Source organism: Zootoca vivipara, chromosome 14, assembly GCF_965207765.1.
Source record: "Zootoca vivipara chromosome 14, rZooViv2.hap1.1, whole genome shotgun sequence".
Lineage (NCBI taxonomy): Eukaryota > Metazoa > Chordata > Lepidosauria > Squamata > Lacertidae > Zootoca > Zootoca vivipara.
In genome coordinates this window covers 5613513-5640454 of record NC_142597.1, presented here as the reverse complement: position 1 = coordinate 5640454, position 26942 = coordinate 5613513, and the positions used below count along the sequence as shown (strand labels likewise).

General features: G+C 42.3%; 1 protein-coding gene and 1 long non-coding RNA gene across 4 annotated transcripts in view; one reads left to right on the top strand and one right to left on the bottom strand.

The window, feature by feature from the left end:
- Positions 1-26942, top strand: part of ADRA1A (adrenoceptor alpha 1A) — a 65494-nt gene that overhangs the window by 18533 nt on the left and 20019 nt on the right. The window lies entirely within an intron of this gene.
- LOC148683465 (uncharacterized) lies at positions 6501-9819 on the bottom strand. The gene is made up of 3 exons (XR_015946953.1): positions 9684-9819; positions 7068-7145; positions 6501-6640 (listed from the first exon to the last, which is right to left on the bottom strand). It is a non-coding gene; the product is annotated as an uncharacterized LOC148683465 (long non-coding RNA).

Below are 26942 nucleotides of genomic sequence, written 5' to 3'. Positions count from 1 at the left end.
ACACACTCGGTTAGGGATGGTCTAGTTGAGATTCCTGCATAGCCCCAGGCCAGGGTTTGGCTAGATGACCCTCAGGGGTCCCTTCCAACTCTACAATTCTCTGGTGCAGGCTTGGATGCAAGGGGTGCATAGGATTGCAGCCCATCTTATGCACCGTCGGCTCAGGAATACAGGTGAAACTCGGAAAATTAGAATATCGTTGAAAAGAGCATTTATTTCAGTAATGCAACTTAAAAGGTGAAACCAATATATAAGATAGATGCATGACATGCAAAGCAAGATATGTCAAGCCTTTATTGTAATTATTTGTCGTTAGGTGGGTCAATTATAAATGGAATGTAATTAATGAAACGTAATAGTGAAGTTTATTTTTGTATTATTGTAATTTTTATTTATTTATTTATTTATTTTGCCTAAAGCTGGAAGTGGCCTAGGTCTCTCTGGACCAATGGAACCGGGTGTCCCTGATCCTTTTTCTTGCTGGCCAGGGCTGGGAGCAGCACACAGACACTCAAAGGCTTGGCCAGTATTCTCTGTAAAACGAATTGCAAACACACACACAACACACACACACACACACACACAAACACGAAGCATGTCCCAGAACCTTTTGCTATTTGCAGTGTTTCTGAAATGGAGAAAATTTGAAAAGCACTGTAGAAAGTAGAGTCTGCAGCGAAATAAGCACTCCAGCATAAGTGTGCGATGCGATAACATTCTTTTTATTGCTTAAAGAGACATAGGATAAAATAAATACCTAAATATAAGTTTTAAACTTTTCATTTATTCCCCCCTATTTATAGTTAACCCTATGGTGGGATACAGAAACATTCACAACGTCCCATGCTACTATTTTAAAAAAAGCCTAATATTCCTAATGACTATGGCATGGTTTCTGTTTTGATATGACTTTTGTAACGCCGCCAAATAGTTGGGTTTTCTTCTTCACATTCAAGTGTGACAGAAGTCTTCATCCTCGGTTTTCGGTCTTCAGTGTCTGCAACACTTTCTGGGTCATTTAAAACTTTTTGCTTGGAAGTGTTTATTTCCCAAAAATATTTTTCGCCCAGCACCAGTGTTCCACTTATCAGCTGGGAAGCTGCCGCTACAAATCCAATGTAGATAGAAATTCCAGCCCTTTGCTTTGTTGGAAGGGGAGGCACCTCCAAAACCTCCGGAAGTTGAATTCCTTCCGGTTTTGCCGCGGGACGCGCTACACGCTCTTGCCGAGAGCTCTGCAGCCTCGGTAAAAGTTATTAAGGAAAAAAGGGGTGTCAACGGCATTTCGCACCCCCAAAAAAAGGTTGGGGAGGCGATTCCCAACTGAAGAAGCCGGTGGTGTCTAAAAGGAGCTCCTGGCATCCCTCGCTGGAAAGCTGAGGAGGGGGGGAGACCTGGACACAGAGGCGCTGAGACCAGTTTCCTTAATATAAAGCCTGCAAGAGCGACGCAACCAGGGACGGTAAAATCTCCTTTTTCTTATTCTTACCTTGAACCGGAGCGTGGGTTTAACAAGAGTTGCGGAGAAGATCCCCTCTCCCCTAACGAACTGAGTTCCAGAAGGAATTTAAAAGGAATTTAAAAGGAGGAGAGCGCAACGTGAGTTGGAAGCACAAAGGAGGGGGAGGGAGCCTTAAGAACGTGCGAAGAAAACAGTATTAAGATCTAAGGAACGCTGCCGGGATAAAATTGAAGCAAGATAAAGATTTTTAAGCTTATGGAAGTTCTTTTAAGCGAAGTCTTCCATATGTTGAGATTAAATTAATGCATGCAACTGAACCTTGCCTGAGAAGAAAGGGTTGAGAAAGAGATAACTGCGTGAGAGGGGAGCGATTGGAAGGCTGGGGAAAAGTAGCGATCGAGTGGGGCTCTGACGGGCTATAGTGCTACTTGAGAGTAAGACTGATAATTAGAAGATCTGCGTTTTAAAATGGTGGATGTTTTACAGTAGAGATGACTGAGCAAAAGAGCTAAGAGAAGAAGCCGGAAGTAGGGGGAGAGCTGAAGACAAAGAGAGGTGATTTAAGAGAAAGCTAAAGTCCGATTGTGACTCAAACAGCAACGCCAGAGGAAGAGTCTAAAAACACAGTCCTTTTTGAGTGAAGTAAAACAGCGACGCCAGAGGAAGAACATAAAAAGACAGTCCATTCTAAGTGACTTAAGGGGCAGACCCCATCTGGTGGACAAAGAGAGTAACTGCAGTGAAAAATAATTAAAATAATTAAAATGCCACCAAAACTAGTAGGAACAGGAAGTCAACAACAGAGAAGGAGTTCCACAATGGAGGCAGAGCTGGATTTGAGGGAGCTTATTTTAATCTTAAAAAGTGACATAGGAGATGTTAAAAAGGACTTGACTGAGATTAAAAAGGAAATGAGTGATAGAGTAAAATCTTTGGAGGAAAAAGTAGACAAAATGGAAGAAAAAATGGATCAAGGCGAAAAAGAAAGAACTGAAATAAAAAATGAGCTGAAAGAAGTGGAGGATAAAAGTCGAGCAACGGAAGCAGAAATCCAAGAGATGAAAAATAGAATTTTGGCACTAGAGAACAGCATCCAGAAAGCAAATAAAGAAAAGAAAGAAGATAGAAAGGAGATGGAAAAGATGAGAAAAGATCTAGAAGAACATAGAGCATTACAGGAGGCCGCTTTGGACGCACTCGCGATGATGCAGCTAAAATTAAGAGAGAAGACGTTAAGGTTCCGAAATATCCCTGAAAAAGATGATGAAGACATCGAGAAATTAATTGTGGAAGAAATAGCAAGCTGGTTGGAGGTAGAAAAGGAGGGGATTGAAGAAAGAGTGGAGAAAGTCTTCAGAGTGAATTCAAAGAAGGCGAAAGAGAATAACTGGCCGGGGGACTGTCTGGTTACCTTCACTGCCGGATGGCTAGTGGAAAAAATCCTACAGAAAAAAGGGGGAAAGAAGTTGAGAATATATGGAGTGGAGATAGTGATCCTGAAGGAGATTCCGCCAAGGCTGATTAAAAAAAGACAGAAGTACCAATTTTTAGCTAAACCACTAAAAAGGAAGAAAATAATATTTTGATGGGAATATCCTGAGGGACTATCTTTTTATTATAAAGGAAGGCGGAGAAAGTTTGAATCAGTAGGACAAGCGGACATTTTCTGGAGAAAGTACTGGCAGGAGCTAGGTGGCGAAAGGGTAAGACCAGTGGAAGAACAACTAGACAGCAGCCTGGAGGACGAAGATGAAGCTAGTGCCAAAGTCGAAGAAGAAAACGTTGCAGAGGTAGAAGAGGAAGAGGAAGGGCAGATACAAGAGACTTAAGATGCTAAAGGAAATTGACAAGGGGAGTCACAATGGGATTTAAGGGAAATAATGTAACACGCCTCTAGGTATAATGGGTATTGGGAACTCCCCTGAAAAATGCTTCTTCTGTTGTGTACTGTTGTGTTTTTTGTGTGACTAGTGAATGATAAGAGAAAGAAAAAGTGGGAAAGTATACATATCTTTTATTATATATATATATATAAAGGAGAGAGACTGAAGTGCTTTCCTTTTTTCTTTTTTTGATAAATAAATTGATAATAAATTGAGAATTTGAAAATAATAAAATGAAACTTAAAACAATTTCATGGAATGTGAATGGCTTAAATAATAAAAAAAGAGAAATAAATTGGGACATGTGCTAAAAAAATCCAATTGGGATATAATCTGTCTCCAAGAGACACATATCAACAAAAAACATGAAAAAATTCTTGAAAATGAGAAATTAGGGAAGACATTTGTGGCGGCTGCGGATAAAAAGAAAAGAGGAGTTGTATTTTATATCAAAGGAAAATGGGAACCGAATTTAATTTGGAAAGACCAAGATGGGAGAATAATAATGGTAGAGATAAAAGTTGAAGAAGTAAAATGGCTAATTGTGGGAATATACGCACCCAATGGGGGAAAAGGTAACTTCTTTCAAGTTTTGGAAAGGAAACTATTTGAACATATAGAAAAAAATTTATTAATTATGGGAGACTTTAATGGAGTTCAGAAACCAGAATTAGATAAATCAGTGAACAGAGGAAAAAAGAAAGAAATTAAACTTCCCCAAAGTTTCAATAATATGGTGGAAATTTTAAATCTGGTTGATGCGTGGCGGCATGAATACCCAATTAAAAAAGAATTCACTTATTACTCTTCCGTGCACCAGACAGCGAGCAGAATCGATGGAATCTGGATCTCCAAAGAATTAACAACTAAAATTGGGAGAGTAGAAATACTCCCCAAGACATTAACTGACCACAGCCCAGTAACACTTGGTCTAGAGGACACAGAACAAGAAAGGAATAGGAGGTGGAGGATGAATATCTTCCTATTAAATGATGAAAAGATTGTACAGGGAGCGCGCGAGCTAGTGAAAGAATATTTCGAACTCAATTGGAATGGGGAGGTAAATTTGAAAACAATATGGGATGCAGGAAAAGCGGTGGTGAGGGGCTATTTCATCCAGCAAAATAAAATTGATAGGAAATTAAAGGAAAACAAGAAAATAGAATTAATGAAAAAGATAAGAAAGAAGGAGAAATTATTATATAAAGCAAAAAATAAAGAAATTGAACAAGAAATTAAAATTTTAAGATTAGAGTATGAAAACCTAATAGAGCAAGAAATGGAAAAACAAATGCAATTCTGGAAGTACAAGCATTTCGAGTGGGCCAACAAACCAGGCAAGTTGCTCGCATGGCAATTAAAAAAAAGGAAAAGTGAGAGGATAATTAACAGACTAAAAATAAGGGGGAAGATGATAGAAAAACCCAAGGAAATAAGGAAAGTATTTGAGGATTTCTATACAGATTTGTATCAAAAAGGAAATGAAAATGAAAGGGAAATAGAAGAATATATAAGTAATGCAAAATTAACAAAAATTATGAAAGAGAAAATGGAAAAAATGAATGAAAGCATAAGTGAATTGGAAATTAGAGAAGTAATACAAAAAATGAAAATAGGGAAATCTCCAGGGCCTGATGGCCTACCAATAGAATATTATAAAAAATTAGAGGATATATTAATGGCACCGTTGAAAAAAATAATTAATGAGATCTTAGAGGAAGATAAGACACCAGACACCTGGAGAGATGCAATTATAACCTTATTACCTAAGCAAAATAGCGATTTGGAATCCCCAGCAAATTACAGGCCCATATCACTTCTAAACAATGATTATAAAATTTATGCGGGAGTCTTAGCTAATAGATTAAATCTAATATTAAAAGAAATTATACACGAAAATCAGGCTGGATTTATCAAAAGCAGACAGATCAAAGATAACATAAGAAACATTGTTAATATCATTGAACACCTGGAGAGTAATAGAGGAAAACAAGCGGCAATATTAACAATAGATGCCGAGAAAGCTTTCGACAAAGTGTCGTGGGCATTTCTCAAGAAAGTATTAGAGGAGCAGGGATTTGGAGAAAGGTTGAGAAGAGCAATAGGGGCAATATATGAAGACCAAAGAGCTAGAATTGTGATAAATGGGGTAATTTCCGAAGAGATTAGAATCTATAAAGGCACGAGACAAGGGTGCCCATTGTCCCCCCTGCTATTTATCATAGTGCTGGAAATCGTGTTGAAAAAGATTAGAGAAGAAAAAGAAATAGAAGGAATCAAGTTAGGACTGAAAAGATATAAAATTAGAGCGTTCACGGATGACATAATCGTCACCACCGAAAACCCCCTACAAAGCATCCCTAAAACTTTGGAAAAGATTAATGAATTTGGGAAATTAGCCTGATTTAAATTAAATTACAATAAGAGTGGTATCTTAACAAAAAATATGGAAGAAGCAGAAAAGAAAGAATTACAAGAGGTAACTGGCATTGAAATTAAGAAAAAAATAAAATATTTAGGAATCTACATGACAGCTAACAACATAAATTTAATTCAAGATAATTATGAAAAAACCTGGAAAGAGATTAAAAGAAAAATGGAAACGTGGACAAAGCTAAAAATCTCGCTGTTAGGTAGAATTTCCGTTATAAAAATGAGTGTGCTACCAACGATGATGTTTTTATTTCAAAACCTACCAATCTTGGGAGGGTCCAAATGCTTCGATGGTTGGAAAAAAGATATCAGCGGAAGTTGAATTCCTTCATTTGTTAATACAGAATGAAGGTTCCACAAAATGGAAATAAGTACGCATGTACCCACTCCGAAGATCATCATTGCTCCAATTGAAAAGAAGGTGGCGATGAAATTGTCGGCTTTTCCCGGCTCAAAGATGTTAAATAGCGCAAAGGCCATGCACAGAACGGTCGCTGCATTGGCAAGTGAGGCCAAGGGCATCAAGTCCTGGGCCATGAGGATTTCAGCTGGTATGGTCTCCTCGTCATTTAAGCGTGCGCATACCGTGTTAATTTTCTCTTTTGCAATGCTTTGCACGGAACAGGCGCTCCAGGTGCCAATGACCACAGTGCCCTGTTGGTTGCTGCCCATGACCTGCCAGACTCTCCATTCAAGGTTGGCAGATGACCAGGTGCTCATTACGCAGCCCAGAACAGCCAGGACAAAGGCACCTAGTTGCATGCAGGAGACCCTGCACAGCAGTCGGACTGGGAAGGAGCCGTGATGCCCCTGGGGTGGAATTTCAGCTTCACTGCTTGGAAGTCTTGCGATGGAAGGCATGCTGGAGAAAAACACAGACAAAAGATAACCGTTAGATACTTAGGCACAGTATCATAGGGACATCTCCTAAAGTTTGAGCTAATAGTGATGTCAGGCATGATCCCACCAAAGTTATGCATTCTACCCTGGAAAGGAAGTTTGGTGCAGCAGACCAATACAGCTACTGTTCAGGAAAGAATCCTTTCTGACTTTAGTCCAAATTCTCTTTCTCCCTCTCCCTCTCCCTCTCCCTCTCCCTCCCTCTCTCTCTCTCTCTCTCTCTCTCACACACACACACACACACACACACAAACACACACAATGTGAAAAGCCTACAAAGTGGCTCTCAGACAGGACAAAAGGAAATTTTAAAAAGTCTATTTGTTCCTATCTGAGAAAACACTGCTATGTTGGTGGGGAACTGAGGAGCACTACATATATGCACCTACGTCAAATAAATCAGTTCTTCAACCAGTCTTTTTCCTGGGCAAGGAATTTCTCCAGGTCTCTCTCTTCCAGTGTCTGACCTAAGAGAAGAGTGAGGCAGGTCTGAGCACCGTAGCAACTGCTCCTTGGAGTTCTGAGGCAGTTAGAATGCAGCTTGCTTTGAACGCTCGGAACAACACAAATCATAACTCCAGGGTACTGGTCGTTTGGAACATTTGGCAACTGCTTGGAGGCAGTATGCATTTGAATACCAGTGCGATTCTGCAACTTTTAAAAGACACATTTTTGTTAGATGTAAGCTTATGCAAAGATTGGATGCAAAATGTGGAAATAAACACCCCAGCTGCCAGTTCCAAAGGAATGAGCAAGCAAGATTTGAAATAAACTAATACACAAATAAACAAATATTTAGTTGTTTCCATTGGGTTTGAACACCACTTTGAATAACAGCAACTTTATTCAATAGTACTGGTGGATCTGACTAGTCCAGTCTCCCTTTTCTAAAAATGAAAAGTTTTATAAAAACTCTGGGGACAGGCAAGTATTATCTCCATATTAGTCTGGCAGCATAGCTGCCAAGTTTTCCCTTTTCTCGCGAGGAAGCCTATCCAGCATGATGGAAAATCCCTTTAAAAAAAGGGATAACTTGGCAGCTATGGTCTGGCAGAGGTGTGGAGACGTCTGGTACTGTGAAATAATTTCTTGTTTAATTTAGGGCCACTTTGTAAATTCATGATGGTGGGATCTTTGAATCAGTAGATTTACAGGTCTTCTATGGAGACTTTTTCTGAACATGCTCATAGGGATTTCTTCCCTTGTAAAACGTGGGACTGGAAATATCCAGCAATCCCAATACGAACCCTTGAATGGGAGACCGCCCTCAGTGGTGGAGCAAGCCGATTGGGCGCCTGGGGCGGTGTGCGTGCCCTGCACCCAGGGGCAGGGCCAGCTGCTCATGGGGACGGGGCCAGCTGCTTGCGGGGCGGGAGGCAGGACGCTCCACGGGGCCTCCGGGGCGTCTGCCTGCCTCCTCCCACTCAGCCACCCTACAGCTGAGGGAGAGGTGGTGGATGGACCGTTTGGGGCAGTGCGGAAGATGCGGGCACCCAACCCACCGCCCCTCTGTATGGATAACAATTTTGCAGTGTTGTACAGTACAGGGAAATCTGTTCCTAAATACCTGTGGTCTTCTGTCAAAGTCATTCCTAGCTGTAAATCACTGTGGGAAAATGTATGGGGCAGAATTGTATTTATGGCAGCAATAAAAACTGGAACTTAGTTCCAGCACTTCTCAGGTTGGCACTGTTGCCATTATAAGAGAACAAGGAAGACAATCGTTGTGTGTTCCAGCACTTCTTTTTCTAGAAAAATAGCACAGAGTTTGTACCTTAGACGTGGGCTGAGTGCCCCGTTTGCCATCGTTACTCTTCTTGATGTTCCAATTAATCCTTTTTGAGCTGAATCTCAGTCTTGGGTCATGCATGAACCCACCTGCACTTCATATGCTATTCTAAAGATCTCCCCACAAAGGACACAATCAAAAGACTAATCTGGTTCTTTTGTCAGTATACACACGCAGTGCAACTTCTAACTCTTCACTACCACACAGATCCACAGTTTGCATATGGTGGAGGAAAACACTGCTTTGCAAGCTGTGCAAGCTTTTGGGAGGCAGAGATGCAAGAGGGCATCAGAGGAGGGAGGGAGGGAGGGAGGGAAAGAAAGAGGGTTAGAGGCCAGTGTTGGCCACAGCACCCCTCACCATCATTCAAGGCACCCCAGGGGGCCACGGCACACTGGTTGAAAACCACTGAGATACACAATTGGAAGTTTATTCCTTTATTGGCAAAGCACTTGACTACATCAGTTCCTAAGGTGCAAGAATTACATGCACTGCTCCTGCTAAATAGCTAGCTAGGCATCTTTTTTGTTTTTTGACTTGTGCTCTGACCCAGGCAGTTGGACCAACAGCTCCATCAGCACATTTAAACCCTCCCTTCTGGCATAGTGTGCACAGGAAACTGGCAACTTCTCCTGTGTAGCTCCTGCCATGTTAAACCCCTCCTCATCTTTGGAGACAGTGGAGTAGGGGGTGGAGGAGATTCTAATGGCCAGACTCTGTCTCTTCCCCCTCTGCACCTTTGTGCAACTCTACCCCTGCCTCCCCTTCTCCTATCTCTGACTGCCCAGACTCTTCCTCTTCCTTCTGCCTCATGGGTGGCAACAAACCCCACAATTTACTGGCCCCTTCCCCTGCACCAGGGCCCCCAAACTAAGGCCCGGGAGCCGGATGCGGCCCAATCGCCTTTGAAATCCGGCCATGTGGACGGTCCGGGAATCAGCATGTTTTTACATGAGTAGAATATGTCCTTTTATTTAAAATGCATCTCTGGGTTATTTGTGGGGCATAGGAATTCATTCATGTCTGAGGCACAGTGGACCGGCCCCCTGCTGAAAAAGTTTGCTGACCCCTGCCCTGCACCATCATCCCATCCCCCACCCCCTGTCTCCACTGCCCACCCTTCAGACCCCTGCCCGTCCCTGATACTGCAGCACAACCGGGGGGGGGGGAGAGAGAGAGACCCTTTCGCTTTCACCTTTTCATAGCCAGAATTCACCTTAAACCATTTGTTTTCAACCAGGGTTCCATGGCACCCTGGGGTGACTTGAGGAATGTTCGGGGGAGCCAGGGGCGGGGTGGGGGCTCCTTTCATTAACTTGCAGCCCATATCTTCCTGCATCATCTCTATCTCCTTCCTCTGAGGAACATTCAGAGGAACCGGTAGCTTTAACTTGCTGCTCATTATCTTCCTGAAATAAAACAGTGGCAAAAAGTAAGGAAACACTTTTGCATGACTGTTTGTCTTCTTAAAATCTTTCTCCCCCTCACACACACACAAAGAAAAATCTCCCCCAGCTTCAGTAACTAACAGTTCCTTAGTTTTAGACACGGGGCATAAGAAATGCAAGAAAATAGCAACAGTAGCTTGTTGGCATGTGTGCCTGAATGTATGTGTACTCTGTAAGGAGGGATTTAAAAATAACCCCGAAAGTGAGGAGTGTCTGCTGTGTTTCTCCTTCTACCCCCAACATCCCTCCCCCCTCTTTTCCTCTCCCTCTCCCTCCAGGCAACCCCCTCCCCTCCTCCTTAACAGTCACCCAGTTTTATGGGGACAGGAAGAATGCTGCAGGAAAGGACCATGTCTGCAGACCAGGACGTCCCAAATGGTGTGACCAAATGATCCCTACCTAATGAGCATGTGGTTGCATTAATTGGAACTCTGCAGTGTTTCTTCCTCCTCATTCCATTGCCTTGCCATTTTAACTCATCTCTACACGAGACGAGGCCTGATTGTTGAACAAGCCACTGCTAATCACAGCTTCTGTGTAATGTATTTGCAGAGGAATCAAGGGATGCCACTAAATTGGCACTTTATTATCAGGAGGCACGTGGAAATCTTACAACTGTCAGCTCAGAGCAGTAAACACACCCACACACCCCTTAGCTGCAGAATAATAATAATAATAATAATAATAATAATAATAATAATAATAATAATAATAAAAACACCAAAATCTTCCACTTTTATGGAAAGAGGGCAACTCCCAGGAAATGAAGCAAATTAGAAAGCAGATGTACCAAAAGAAAAAAAGGGGGGGCTGCTTTAGTTTTTAATAAGAGCCAGTTGAACCATGTGGAAGTCTCTTAATGAGTCTTTTAACTCTGCGGTTGGGATCAAAAGCACAACTTTGCTGAAGGACAGAGTGGCCACATCTACTTTATGAAGGACAGTCCTCTGTTTGAAGGGGTCCTCAGCTTGAAAAGCTGTTTGAGAACTTAAAGAGAACTAATTGAAAGTGCCCAGCCTTGCTTCAGAATGCTAAGAAAACTCACAAAAAACAGGGCAGTTTTGAAAGGTTCGGTCTGCCACCTGGAGTGAAAATGGGATCCAATTGTATTGAAATGTAGACAACTATCATCAAACAAAATTTGGTTATGCTTTCAGTGAAATAGTTAAATATGCTATGATCGATTGGGCTAGGGATATGTACATAACATAGAATTAGAATCATGGGGAAAGTTGTAGAAATCCAGGTTGAAATTCACAGCATGTTATACCGTACCTTGAGGGAGAATTTTAAAAAAATGATATATAGATGGTTCCTAACATCTAATAAATAAACCCAAATGTATAAATCAACACCAGACCTTTGTTGGAAATGTAAAGTAGTAGAAGGCTCATTTTGTAGTGGGCGTGCAAAGTTGCTAAGGACTTTTGGGAGATGAAAAGGTTATTTCACTTTCCCAAAAGGACCAGAAGCTTTTTAGTAGGGATAACTGGAGGAGATACCAAAAAAACCCCCAAAACAGATAAACCTATTTCTTTACATAACAATGGCAGCACAAATATCACACGCACAAAAATGGCATAATGAGTTGGTACCTACTAAAGAAGAATGACAGCTGATATTGATACAATATGCAGAATTGGCAAATTTGCCGTGTAAAACGTGAGATCAGAAAGAGACTGATTTTAAATTGTAAATATATAAATCTTAGTATTTTTCTTGTTTCTAGTAGACAGTACCCAGCACTTTCCAGGAATTCTAAGAAACAAGATTTATATATTTACAATTTAATTATTTCCAGCTTCTTAAAGACAAAATGTATTTTCATTAGAGCTGTGCACAGTCCCTACCACCTGACCTGGGAAGTATCACCCCATCCAGCCCTGTCTCTGGTCCTGAATGAGTTCATGGGGCAGGACTAATGTGTAGTTAGGATTTTAAAACCTAGAGACATTAGAGAACAAGACTGGGGTGCTCCCCCTCTCCCCAAGAATTGCCCCTTCTGATCAACATAATTAAGGCCCAGAATCTCACACCAGCTTAACCTAAAGGGGACAGACACAGAAAGGTTTCCAGGTGCTTTATTTTTCATGTTACAAGCATAGGTTGCTTCATTACACATCATATACAATATAAGCACATTGGCTGAACCCTGTTCGGTGTGTGTGTGTGTGTGTGAGAGAGAGAGAGAGAGAGACTCTAGATGGAGGGTGATGACAGTCTATTTCCACAGGGCTGCAATCTAGCCTTCCTTTTTTCCAAAGTGAAGACAATTCCTCTGGAGCACTGATGAGTCCCAGAAAATTGAACCTCCTTTTGCTGCAGTTCTGGCTCTCATCTCTCCAAAGCATTTGTCAGAGCTTCATCACCTTTGAGCATCTATTTATAAAGTTCACTTTCTTCTCCTTCTTTTCCAGACTTTGCATCTGTCTGGCATTGTGTGATACGCTGCGAAGCATTCATGTGTGTTTAAGTAGTAGCAAACCCCCTTAGCAGTGAAACCAGTAATTAACTTGGCGGCAAACATATGGATGTGGAAGAATCCTTGCACAGAGAATAATTTAATGTTGTCCCTTGTCACTCCTTGGGAATTAATTGCTAAGAGTAGCTTCTGCTGATGCGCTTGAAGACCATGGGTAGAAATGACCCGTGAGTAACAAACAAACTTCACAGGCATAATTGGGCTGGGGGTAAGTGAGGATATTGTCCATCAATATAGGAAATATTTCTATCCTTGACATCAGTTAGAACTGAGCCATCATAGTCATCAAGTAAGAGAGACAAGTTAAATGTGGGCAGATTGTATATTGTAAAGAGCAATTCTTCAAATATTATGGTTCCAGGCCATTTAAAGGCTCTGAAGGTTGAAACCCTTTTAACTGGGTCTAGAGTGAAAGTGGCAGCCAATCAAGCTGAGCTAATATCACTGTTGTGTGTCCCCCCGTTGCAGCTTCCAGTTAGATTTTCAAGACATTTGAATGGAAGACATTTCTTTGAGAGGTTTACTTCTCCCCCTGGCCTGGGGAGATGGGGAATCAGCAAAAATGATATCCCTATTTGTTCTGTTGATGGAAGCCTGTGCAGGATCAGAGAGCCTTTTAGCAGCTCAAGGGTCATCCCTGGATGGAATCCTTGGGAGACACTTTCTTTTCACTGGAGGCTGTTCCATTTAGGCGAATAAGGCACTGCCCCCCCCCAACTTGACTTCAGCCAGTCTCCAGGCCACCTGCCCTGCCTTCTTACTTACAAAGTCCAGGAGGTAGCACCAGCCAGTCAGCTTCTCCCACCTTAGTGTTGCCCCTTGTACAGCTCGGCAGGGAGAAGGATGGGACAAAGCTAGAATTAGCTGGATGCCTGTAATTGGCTTGGTTGGCCGGCCTGCCCCCATCCCTACCTACCCCAATGGGCATCGGTTACCACTTATTTTGCTACCTTGCTGTTCTTAGCCTTTGAGATGGGCAAGTTAAAATGAAAGGAAGGGAAGAGAAGAAATGTCTAAAATCGGCATTACAATGCAGCTATACTACCATCCTCACTGCCCCATACATGTTACCATTTAGTATATTTGTTTTATCATGTGATAAACTCGCCAACTCATAAAAGAGAAAGCTGGACACATTAAAAAATGAAGAAGTTAAAGAAAATGTGTGGTGGCACAATTTGCATGTTTTTAATACTGTTTTATTTGTGTGTGTTTTCATTGAGCACATGCTTCTTGCTCTCTCCCCTGCACCCAAAAAGAATGGGAGATCTGTCATCACTATTTTTAACAGACTTTGGCAGCATATCAGGATTCCACTTAAAGTTTGCCAGAAGTCACAGCAAAGTTGAATTACTGGGTGGTGGGTTTTTTCTCCTTCACCAACAGCTATGAGAGTCTTAATAGATTGTTCCTTGCAAAACATCTGAGCAAAACTAAACTTGAAACAAAGGAGAAGTAGTGAAGTTAACACTGGGGTGCCGTCTTTTTAATCTCCCTACAATTCCAACGTCCTGTCTTTTTTTCCCCCTCACCCTACCTTTTCTCATGAAAATTCAAGTCCACATTGGTAGATGATATTAGAGACACACACCTGCAAAACAGATGTTTTATTTTATTTTATTTTATTTATCAACAATTTTGGGCAATTGACATATTCTCAAGGCTTAGAAACCTCATGAAGCTTACTCAGAGCTGTACACAAGCCTGCTGCATCCTGATATATGATCTCAGCTTGACTGACATTTCTGTCCTTTAAATTGACATTTGGGCTAATTTAAACCATGAGCTAGAGTCGTCTTGACCAGAGTTTGCTTCCTCCATAGCTACAAGGGTGATCAGTTTAGCCATACACACAGATTCATGCCAAAAACTGACCTAACACCATGCATACAGGAGACTCCCAATTTTCACAGTCAACCTGCAATTCGTGAATAGTGACTAGAATGATGGTGGCAGGAAGGGGATGGAGAGACCAAGCTTATTCCTGCTGACCCTTACAATAGGGAGTTTATTCTACAAAAAAGGGTGGTTGATTTGAGACTCTCCAGATGTTGTTGAACTCCAGCTGCCATCAGCCCCAGCCAGCATGCCCAATAGCCAGGGATAATGGAAACTACATCCAACAATATCAGCAGGGCTAGATTGGTGATCAGATTCAGCTGCCAACACCTGTAGTGCTGACAGCCTTCTGAACAAAATAAGTGGGCAGAAATGGCATACTTGAAACATTACGTATAATTTACTGTACTTTACTACGGCTAGGTAAAAGTCAGAGTTCAAGACTGAGAACCAAGTTAAAAATGGCAGATTAAGTTAAAAAATCAAAATGTAAACACCCCCCTTTTTCTTTGAGGTTAAAAATGCAAAATCAAAATGGTGCTTCAAATTAAGGTTTGAAGGAATAAAGTAAAAGTTGAAAGTTAAAAGTTAAAAGGTTAATTTTTTTGGAGGTAGAGTTTAATAAGCTAGTGTGAGGTTCTCTCTAGTTCTAGGTCCTGGTATACTCAGCTGAAAGTTAACACAGCTCTCTCCCACCTCCTCAAATTGGCAGAGAGGGTGGGAGGGGAAGGGGGGCGAGTATTTAGATAAAATAAAATGATAACAAAACAAAAAATAAAAGGGGGAGTAGTAACAATCTTTAAAAATTAGAGGGAGGGGGAAATCCCTTTTTTTTAAAAAAAATCTTTATTTTGATATTTAAAAAATATAACATAACATAACATAACATAAGCATAATATCCAATAGCACAGAAAAAAGCCAAAAACAAAGTCAGAAAAAAACAGAAAAAAAGAAAGAAAGAAACACAAAAAGCAAAAATAATATGATCTGAAAATTCCCTATAATTATCTTTCCTTTCTTGCAAGAGGTATGAATGCCATCCATATAAATTTCTAAAACCTTCTAATTCTAATAATTCTTTATCCTCTAATATGATCCATTCTCTAATCCAACATAAATTTGCTGCTGCATAATATATTTTTAGATCTGGTACCCCCCCATCCCCCTCTTTCCTTACAATCTGTTAGCAATCTAAATTGGATTCTCGCTTTTTTGTTTCCCCAAATAAATTTACTTAATTCCCTTCTCTACATTTCAAATACTTCATTTTTCCCTATAATTGGCAACATCTGGAATAAGAATAAAAATCTTGGTAATATTGACATTTTTATAGCTGCTATCCTTCCCATCATTGACAGGTTTAGGCTCTCCCATTTTTCTAAATCTTTTTTGATTTGGTTCCACACTTTTATATAATTATTTTCAAATAAATTTATATTTTTCATGGTTACTACCACCCCCAAATATTTTATACTCCTTACTATTTCCCAACCTGCTTCTACCTCTAACTCTTCCATCTCATTTTTCCTTAAATTTTTGATCATCATTTTGGTTTTTTCTATATTTATTTTGAAACCCGCTACCTCCCCATACTCTTTCAATTTATTTTTGAGATTAATTATCGAATTTCTTGGATCCTCTAATATTATTATTATATCATCTGCAAAGGCTCTGCATTTAAACATACTATTTTTAACCGATAAACCTTTGATATCCTTCTCTCTCTTAATATCATTTAATAAGCACTCAATTGACAAAATAAATAAGAGGGGTGACAATGGGTATCCCTGCCGTGTTCCTTTCTTAATTTCAAATTCCTCTGAAGTCTGAAATCTCCCCATTGATAATCAATTTTGCTGACTGTTCCCTATAGATCACATTTATTCCTTTTTAAATAGAGAAAAGGGGAGGCAAGATGGCAATTGCCATGGCCTTGCAGAGCTGTGAGGGACCACCAACACCAACTGCATGGTTTGGCTGGTCCCCACGCCACCGACACCAGTGCTGCAACCGCCACTGCCACAACAAACAGGGAAGAGCCCAATGCAAGAACCGAAGAGGCTGCTGGGACCCCGCCCCCTTCCCCAAGAATCTCAGCCCCAGATCACACCAGCGTGGAACTACAGTGTACCTATGAGCTCTGTGAGGAACTTCTTCCTTTTGTCTGTCCTGAATCTTCTACCACTCAACATCAGCTTTCTACCTGGCTCATCTTATTTGCTGTTGGGGCCATGGGGAAGATCAGGGATTTCTAAAAGCTAGTCAGGGACCCAGGCAGCTGGTGTGGGGACCTCCAGCCTTGGGATAGGAATTTCCTGGTCCAACATTTCTTCAGAGTTATTAGAGGTGCGGAAATCTGTTGGAGGACCCCCCCTGCTTTGTTCCTCAAGTGATTTTGAGATCTGGGCAGGGATCAACCCTGACAGGCTCTAGGACTGTAGCTACTATTCCCAGAGTTCTCTTAGATGGACAATTGATTTATAAACCACTCAAGAAATTGTGAGAGGGATTGGGTTGTGTGTCTCCTAACAACTCTCAGCACCCTTAGCAAACTGCAGCTCCCGGTTCTCTTTGGAGAAAGCCATGTCTGTTTAAAGTAGTGCCATAGTGCTTTAATTGTATGGTGTGGCTGTGGCCTAATTTAGGTCCATTAATTTCAGTGAGCTTACTCTAAGCAGGATTTAGCTGAATGCAACCCATAGTGTGTTCTGGAACACTGGACTCATGGAGATGTAACGCTCCCAATCTTATAACCTTGCTGGCACAACTCAGTTGAGCATGTTGTTGAATGTAGGCAGGAAGGCAAAATTAAGCATGCTGCATAGTGTGAGCGATGATAACAACCCTGGGATGTCAAGCCTAAGAGAACACATCTAAATCTTCGGAGCCTCAGCATTCAATTTTTGTGAGCCAACAGATGGACCCTTGTGCAATGTGGGAAAATGACATGTGTATATATAATTATATTGAAATAATCAAACTCAAACATCCTCAGTGTTAAACAATAAATTCTCAGCAAGAGGTCAGGGTAGGGGGTCTGGCTGAGCTTTTTATAGACCAAGCAGCTGCCCCTAGAAGCCAATGAGATATTAAAATATTTGGACATGATTCAGATGCATCTCTCTCTTTGTGGCCCACAGCATGGAATGAAACCAAGAAATGGCTGTTTACTGTTGAATCTCTGCTGTTGCATAAACAAAGCGCCAAAATATTGCTTCCCTTTGGATTTCACGTTTAAGTCAGCATAGTGGATAGATCTCAGTGATGACAACAAAACAATTTTTTCATCCGAATCAGTGGAAATTGCTGCAACCGGGTTATATTTGGAACAACACAAGCATATGATGAAAGGTGTAAATCTTTTGAAAACTTTTCAAAATATGCTGGGAAATGTTGGGTTATAGCCATGGAGTGCTGGATGGTGGTTGGGAACTGATGGCTCTCCAGGTGGTGTTGTGCTCTGAACCCCCTTCAGCCACTGCCAGGGATGTTGAGAATCATAGTCTAAAAACATCTGAGGAGTCACAGGTCCCCCTTCCCTGCTCTAGATGAATATTACTCTTCCAAAATGAAGACTTTGAGGCAAAATAACAACAGTAACATCATCATAACTGAACTATGTTCCTTCTCACGTATCAGGAAGTAATAGCTTCTAAATGAATGCTCCTAAATTTGGGATTGTGGCAGGCCCTACCATAAGGCACAGTGAGGCAACTACCTCAAGTGGCAGATGCTGGAAAGCAGGTGCAACAGCCCTCTGGCTGTCACTCCTAATCCTCCCAGTTATTTTCCTCCATTGGATGAGAGCCTGTGTATGGTATGTTCGGTTACCAGTATTGGAGTAAGATTCAGTGGTTCAGTCAGTTTCTGTACATGGAATGGTGTGTGTTCCATCTAATCTTTCACCTTTGGGTTGGCTTTGTTTGAGATCAGTCAATAGTGAAGCAATAAGGCACCATTCTCCATTCTGCCTTATAGTCACTCCTTGCAGCGCTGTTTCTCTTCCACTGCAGTTCATCTTCTGCCAAAAACTACAATATTTTTTTCACTGTCCACTGCGGCAAAATTATATAACTTTCGTAAATGATAATAAATATGATAATATTTATCCCTGTAGAGAATATTAAGATCCTAATGACTAATATAAATAATATAAGCACCCACATGATTACTGCTGAACTAACCATACATTTTAAACATTAAACTTGCATGTGTAACTTAACACAATGTGTAACTTAACACAATGTATATCACACAACAGTTTTGTTGTGTTTGCAGGGTGTTCAGTTATGAAAACATACAAATGTGACCGTGTGTAATTACGATGAGACTGCATTGTTCATACTGTCTAAGCGCAGAAGCAAATGTACATCTTCTTCTTTGGCGATCACTCATAGATGAGTAAGATTGTCTTCCATAAACACGGTTTTAACAATGGGTCCCGTAAGTGACTGTGGAGGCCAATTCTGGATCCACACGTCCTTCCACAGTGGGGACAAATTTACATATAGAGTCGGAAATACTTGGAAATGCTGAATTCATGGCACACGTTTGCAAGCCATATTTCAGAACTGTGCATGCATTGAACATGAAACATATATTTCATTAAGAATTATATAAAACATGTGCAAGATAGCCAGGGGCCCTTCTAGACCACTAGGCCATTTTAATTTGTACTGGCTTCCCCCTCCCCTTGTCAGCATTTATTAAATTGTCATTACATTATTCCATCCCATTCATTTCAATGCAAAGGAGGTGCAATGCAAAAGGGTGCCACACATCATTTGTGGACTGCACACAACAGTAATGCTGAATACCTCTTGTATTCACTAGACTGAGTTCTCTTCCAGAGATGGGACAAATAAGTGAACACTGGCAATTTCAGCTGCCATTTCCATTTTCTTCTCCAACATTACTATCAGTCAGTGATCCCCACTGTCAAGCACAGCTCTTTGAAGAGGAGCATCACCTTCCTGAGGGCCTCTGACCACTAAGGCAGAATTTCTGATACGTTACTGGAAACCCACCACTAAGGAAGATGGGAACTTCTCCAAGTCTCAGGCTTGATTCCTCTGACTCATTGAAATCTGATTAGGACCCATATCAAATTAGTCTTTCTCATGCTCTAGAATTTCCCAGTCGGACTGGCAGTTCAAACATTACTCACAGTCAGGCCACAGGGCTGACCTTAATTTCACAGGAGTTCGTCAACTCTGCGCAAGAAAACAGCCTTTTCATTCCCCTTTGGATTCACAAAGCGCCCAGATGTCAAGGCCAGATTATACCATTAAAAGAACTAAGTGAGAAATGTTTTTCAGAAATCTGCTACTCCAGGCTGCAGATTAGTGCATAGGTGTAAGCGTGCTCAAATGCTCTCTCATGTTGTGGGGTTCCCTGTCCATATACAAATAAAGGTAAAGGGACCCCTGACCATTAGGTCCAGTCGTGACCGACTCTCGGGTTGCGGCGCTCATCTTGCTCTATTGGCCAGGGGAGCCGGCGTACAGCTTCCAGGTCATGTGGCCAGCATGACAAAGCCGCTTCTGGTGAACCAGAGCAGCACACAGAAATGCCGTTTACCTTCCCGCTGTAGCAGTACCTATTTATCTACTTGCACTTTGACGTGCTTTTGAACTGCTAGGTTGGCAGGAGCTGGGACCGCACAACGGGAGCTCACCCCGTCACCGGGATTTGAACCGCCAACCTTCTGATCGGCAAGCCCTAGGCTCTGTGGTTTAACCCACAGCGCCACCCGCGTCCCTCCATATACAAATAGCACATCAGAAAAAACACTTTTGCCTGACATGCTAGCTTTCAATGTACAAGCAGCTATTTGCTCTTTTTATGAAGGGACATCCAAATCTCATGTGCAGCCTGAAATGGTACAGTCCAGGGAAACCTTTACCACTTTGTTCTGCCAGCTTTGGCAGAATACCAAAGAGAACATTTGATTTCATGCGTAGAATTCAGCTACAGTATTTCAAGGACTGATGAATTTGGGCCCTGTCTTTTGGAAATGTTTTGGGAAGGAGGGGAGTTATAATTTCAAAAGTATTATCCTGTTGCTGTAACAATAGCTTTGACTCTGAATTGACATTATTTCACAGAATCATTGAATTGTAGGTTTGGAAGGGGTCACACGAGGGTCATCTAGTCCAACTCCCTGCAATCTTTTTGCCCAACATGGAGCTCAACCCCACAACCCTGAGAGGCATCTCAAGGCAGCCCTGTTTAGGGAAGCTTTTAATGTTTGATGGATTTCTGTATTTTAGAATTTCTGTTTTTTTGGAAGCCGCCCAGAGTGGCTGGGGGAACCCGGCCAGATGGGCGGGGTATAAATAATAAATTATTATTATTATTATTATTAAGAGTCTCACACTCTACCAACTGAGCTATCCTTTTTCTCCTAATGTACAACACAATTTTGCCTAAGTGAAGCTAACATGTAGTCAAATCTGATCCGTTAAGTAGCACTGTGTTATCATTCTCATCCAGGTGTCAGTTGCTAAGTTTGCCCATAGTGATGTCAGCATGTAGCCAAATGTGATTGGTTATGCAATTTCTCTAACTGGGCATCTAACAAAGCCCATATGTTGCTCCCAGGGTGGACGGAGCCTTTAGGTAGTATATAAACATTGGCATACAGTATTTTAAACCCATTTTCACTGGCCAGCTGAACCACCTGGAACTATGGGGAGAAAGATACAATTTCCTCTGCCCTCACATTTAGACTTGTCAAGACGGTATCGTTGATTCTCTTGCCCCTCCCTTATTATTCTCCCCACCTTATTATTCCTTTTTATATGTAAGTGTGTATTTGCTGCTTTGTTGATTTTAAATAATAAAAACTATTTAGAATAGACTTGTCAAGACGCACAGAGCCAATCGACCCCTTCTTCTTCCCTTGCTATTAATTCTAATAGCTGACTGGGCGTAGATAGCATATCCTTCCACCCAAGTCTCCTTAAGCATGAAACTGCTTAAGATATTCTACAAAGCCACTATCCATCGCTTTGTATGAGTCATAAACCCTTCGCTTTTCTTATTGTCCCTTCTTGCCAAATTCCATGTGGGGATATTGCGATCTTTCTGGTGTCTGCTAAGTCAATACTGGGAGCTCTCTGGCGGTATCCCCATAGTGCCAGCATCACTATGCCTGTCCATGTCACCAGCTTCACATCTTGAGAATACCAAGTTTTTAGCTGCGAATCTATTATGGTATCGGGCAGGTGTCAGTTCCCCTTCCCTAGATGAAAACCTCCTGTGCTCTGTGGATTTCTAAGGTCATGTCTGTGTGTTATTTGAGAAGGTGACAAATGCTGGAATCTCAGCTCTCCATTGCCCCCTCCCTCTGCTGCTTTGACTTCCATTCGGTGTTGGGGGCCTTCTGTTCCTCTGTCTGTTCCCAAGCTCTCTTTGGTGCCCTTTCAGCTCAAAAAGGAGATCTCTATTTGCCAACAAATATATTAAGGACCAGAATCTTGAGACTCAAAATCATGAAAAATCAGCTCAGTGCTGCCTCACTGCCTGTATACATCCACCCAATTACAACAGAGGTCATTATATAATTTCAGATGTGTCCACAGAATATCTTGAATGTCCTGGATTATTTCAATCTCAGATCTCAGTGCTCCTCTAGAGTTTTGAGCTGACCAATTGTGTATCATGACTTTGACTTTTGGCCTCAAATTCTGGGCAGCGTCGTGGTGTTCTGGGTGGGGCCCCTTGAGATTTGAGTCCTTGGGAGTAGTTTCTATATCAACCTGTGAACATTGAGTTGCAACCCACTCCCCCTCTGTCTCTGGCAGAATCTCTCCATGGTGGAAGGAGGGGCTGACTGACTGCCAGGGGAAGTGCTCTATCACGTTTGGCACACCATGGCACTGGGATGGGCCAACTGAGCTTCCCTGTCTTAGCCTCTCCTCCAATTCACTGCTAGGCTCCAATAATTCATCTACTAACAACAGCCTGGGATCAGAGGGGGTCAAATCCAAGCTATTAAATGAGTCCAAGATATTAGATGTGTTATCCAGGGCCAGAGGTGCTGATTTGGACCCCAGACTCAAGACATCTATACATGCATGTGCCCCAGCACCACAGAGGTGACCGGGTGCTTTATGAGAGGGGTTGGGGGTGGAGAGTAGGGTCGGATAAAACTGCCCATCACTTCTGATTTGTGGTGCTATTTGCAGGAAACGAGCAAGCTCTCAAGGGTGCAAACAGAAGGCACTTTCTTCTTCACTGCTCGGACTGGAGTATATTCTTATCTGTGCTTTTAGGGAGCCAGGAATGAGGAGCAGGGAAAAAGGAGGCTCTGGCAATGTTAGTGTGAGCTCCCTCCATCCCGTTGCTCCCACAGTCTCTGCCTCACCTGCCTTTCTGGCTGCCAAAGTTGCCAGAGTTCCCCCACGCCAACAAGCAGTTTACATGTGTTTCAGAGCCGGAACATGCAGGTCCCTGTCCTTTCCACCACCCCAGCTGCTGAGGTCTCTGTGCCATCCCAATGCTTACAACATTTATCTTACATTGCCCATTCATGGCAAGGTGGAGGAGGCCAGGAGACAGCATAAGTGCTGCAGTTCTGCAGAGCTGAGTGGGGCAGTTTGCATCCCCATATCCTCTTGAGATCTACACCCAAGAGAAGATGGAACCTGCCACAACAACCTGCTCAGGGTGCCACAAACGTTTAAATGCAGTCTTGGTAGCTATATGTTGGCTATGACCGGTTGGCTATGACTTGTCATATACCCAAACTATATTGTAGCATAATGATATCTTCCTGTTTATTGCTTGCACCCTAATTGGCCAGTATCAGCCAAGCAAATAATCTTGGAAGATGAAAACACTATGTGAGGAATAAGAATTGTAGCAGATTGGAAAACAATGGCAACAAACAACCCTGCATTAGTTGCCTAAAAAATAAAATAGGAGAACATTTGGTACAGCTCAGTTCTGCATCTGTTTTAACCCAAAGGTGCATTCTTTGTTGAAAGATGCACAGTGTTCAAAATGCTTTTCAACCTCTGCAAAGGCACAATAAAAAAGAATGGGGTTGTATCCCATGCTAATCCTACTCCGAGTAGACCAACTGAAAATAATTGACATGGCTGGTTTATTATCATTAATTTTAATGGGTCTACTCTGAGTAGAACTTAGTTGTTTAACCCTATAATTTGTAGGCCTCTCTGGCACTGTGTATGCATACATTCCCATTCATTTGCTTGCTATGTGGCTGGTTGAACTCTACAGTTATTAAGGGTGGAAGAGGCTGCTTGCTCATTCTTGCATTGTGAGCACTCTGAACAAACATTTCTCACTGAAGTTATTTTACTTCTAACTATGACTCGTCTGTGCCTGGCTTTAGCTGCAGAAAACGGAAGTCTGTTTTGGCTTTAAGCCACTTTGCTCTTCCCATTTTAATTACTTTGGTGGGAGAAAAGCTCGCAATTCAATCACAGCTAAAATTACAAACTGCCTTGGAGCGCTAACAGCAGAGTCAGGCAGAGTCAATGGCAATGCTACAGCAGTGTGGAAAGAGGGGGGGAGGCATAGCTCAGTGGGATACTGCATGCTTTGCACAGAGAAGGTCCTATGTTTGATCCCAGTGATTTCCACCTCAAAGGCTTCCAGGCAGCAGAGCTTGAAAAGGTTTCTGCTTCCTATCTTGGAACGGATGACTAGTACAAAGTAAACAAAATATACAAGGTGGACAGATATGCAGCTCAACGCAGGTGAGCTAGTGGGAAAAGAAACAGATCACAGGGGCTGTTGATGGTGATACCTTCCCCCCTGCTAGGATGTGGGGTTTTGGCAGGTGCCCAGCCATGCCTACCTCTGAGCACCTTCTTTTTCAGCCTGAGGGCAGCATTCCCTCATGGGGGACTTTCTGGGAGCCCCATGTCAGTGGTTGGCAGGGCTAGAGCAATAGCAGGCAGATCAATGGATGTGACTCTCACCTATAGTAGGCTGTGTTCCATGCAAAAAGGCACAGGTTTCTGCACACACACATCCTTCCGCAGAATGTGGACAGGGTTCTGTCTTGGGCCCAGTCTTATTCAACATCTTTAAAAACAACTTGGATGATGGACTTGAGGGCATCCTGAGCAAGTTTGCAGATGACACCAAATTGGGAGGGGTGGCTAATACCCCAGGATCACACTTCAAAATGACCTTAACAGATTAGACAACTGGGCCAAAGCAAACAAGATGAATTTTAACAAGGAGAAATGTAAAGTACTACACTTGGGCAAAAAATAATAATATGAAAGGCACAAATGCAGGATGGGAGACACCTGGCTTGAGAGCAGTACATGTGAAAAGGATCTAGGTGTCTTGTTAGACCACAAACTTGACATGAGTCAACAGTGTGATGCAGCAGCTTAAAAAGCCAATGCAATTCTGGGCTGCATCAATAGGAGTATAGCATCTAGATCTAGGGAAGTAATAGTACCACTGTATTCTGCTCTGGTCAGACCTCACCTGGAGTACTGTGTCCAGTTCTGGGCACCACAGTTCAAGAAGGATACTGACGAGCTGGAACGTGTCCAGAAGAGGGCAACCAAAATGGTCAAAGGCCTGGAAACGATCCCTTATGAGGAATGGCTTAGGAAGCTGGGTATGTTTAGCCTGGAGAAGAGAAGGTTAAGGGGTGATATGATAGCCATGTTCAAACATATGAAAGGATGTCATATGGAGGAGGGAGAAAGATTGTTTTCTGCTGCTCCAGAGAAGCGGACACGGAGCAATGGATTCAAACTTCAAGAAAGAAGATTCCACCTAAACATTAGGAAGAACTTCCTGACAGTAAGAGCTGTTTAGCAGTGGAATTTGCTGCCAAGGAGTGTGGTGGAGTCTCCTTCTTTGGAGGTCTTTAAGCAGAGGCTTGACAGGCATATGTCAGGAATGCTTTGATGGTGTTTCCTGCTTGGCAGGGGGTTGGACTGGATGGCCCTTGTAGTCTCTTCCAGCTCTATGATTCTATGAAAATGGAAAAATTCTTTTGTTGTTGTTGTTTGTTGTTTTGTTGTTGTTTGTTGTTGTGTTCATTGTTTTTGTTTTCAAGATTGTCAGGGAAATCAGGTGGCAATTTTTGGCATACTGTGGTTCTCCTTCGCACAGAGAGATTGCATTAAACTGAGTTGTGGGAACGTTGTGTTTGCATGCTAGCTCCTGTGCCTTCATTTGAAACATCTCATATGATACACTGCCGCCGTTGTTTCGCATTGCATTCACATACCCAAACAGTTTCATTGATTTGTGGAAACTTGCCAGTTCTAGAAAGGTTTATGTTTTTTAGCTTGTCTTTCACTTCCTGCCAGTCTCACACCAATGTTTCACTCACTGAAAATTGCCTTTCTGCAGCTCTGTTTCCGTGCTGTTCAGCGAAACTGATCACTTCCAGCTTGAAGCCCACAGAAAACTTTTTATATTTACCCATAATCACAAACAAAGCAGAATCAGAATCAGAATGCTGGTTCTGTAAGAATGAGAAAGAAATGTTCCACGTGTTAATGTATCAGTGTACAGCTATTGCGGGAAGATGCAAGTCTCACGTGCTTTGCTTGTGAGAGCCAAGTCTCTTGTGCCTCACTCATAGCAGCTTCGCTTGCCCACCCGCTCCCCTTGAGCCTTCGGCTGAGAATGCCCTGTGACTGTTATGAGGTGAATGCTTTGGGACCGATTTTAGGGACTGAAAAAAGGGGTGTGACTATTATGCAGAGAAATACAGCAAAATAAATTTAAACCGGTTGATCATGGAAATCTCCAGGGAATTGGAAAGATGGGCATCACTTAAACTTACTATTTGGTGTAAGGTCAATATGCTTACCGCTTCATGGTTCACTGCCTTGTCGTGGCGAAGGGGCTGGAGTAACTCCAAGAAGCTATGAGCTATGCCGTGCAGGGCCACCCAAGATGGACAGGTCATAGCTGGGAGTTTAGACTAAATGTGATCCACCTGGAGAAGGAACTGGCAAGCCACTCCAGTATTTTCCCAAGAAAACTCCATGGACATAAAAAAGGAGAAGCTTTGAGAACAAAGTGAAAGTTTCCAAGGCATGCTCTGGTTCATGGGATCACAGAGAGTCTTGGTAGACCACAAACTTGACATGAGTCAGCAGTGTGATGCAGCAGCTAAAAAAGCCAATGCAATTCTGGGCTGCATCAATAGGAGTATAGCATCTAGATCAAGGGAAGTAATAGTACCACTGTATTCTGCTCTGGTCAGACCTCACCTGGAGTACTGTGTCCAGTTCTGGGCACCACAGTTCAAGAAGGATACTGACAAACTGGAACGTGTCCAGAAGAGGGCAACCAAAATGGTCAAAGGCCTGGAAACAATGCCTTATGAGGAACGGCTTAGGGAACTGGGTATGTTTAGCCTGGAGAAGAGGAGGTTAAGGGGTAATATGATAGCCATGTTCAAATATATAAAAGGATGTCATATGGAGGAGGGTGAAAGGTTGTTTTCTGCTGCTCCAGAGAAGCGGACACGGAGCAATGGATTCAAGCTACAAGAAAGAAGATTCCACCTAAACATTTCGGCAGTGGAATTTGCTACCAAGGAGTGTGGTGGAGTCTCCTCCTTTGGAGGTCTTTAAGCAGAGGCTTGACAGCCATCTGTCAGGAATGCTTTGATGGTGTTTCCTGCTTGGCAGGGGGTTGGACTGGATGGCCCTTGTGGTCTCTTCCAACTCTATCATTCTA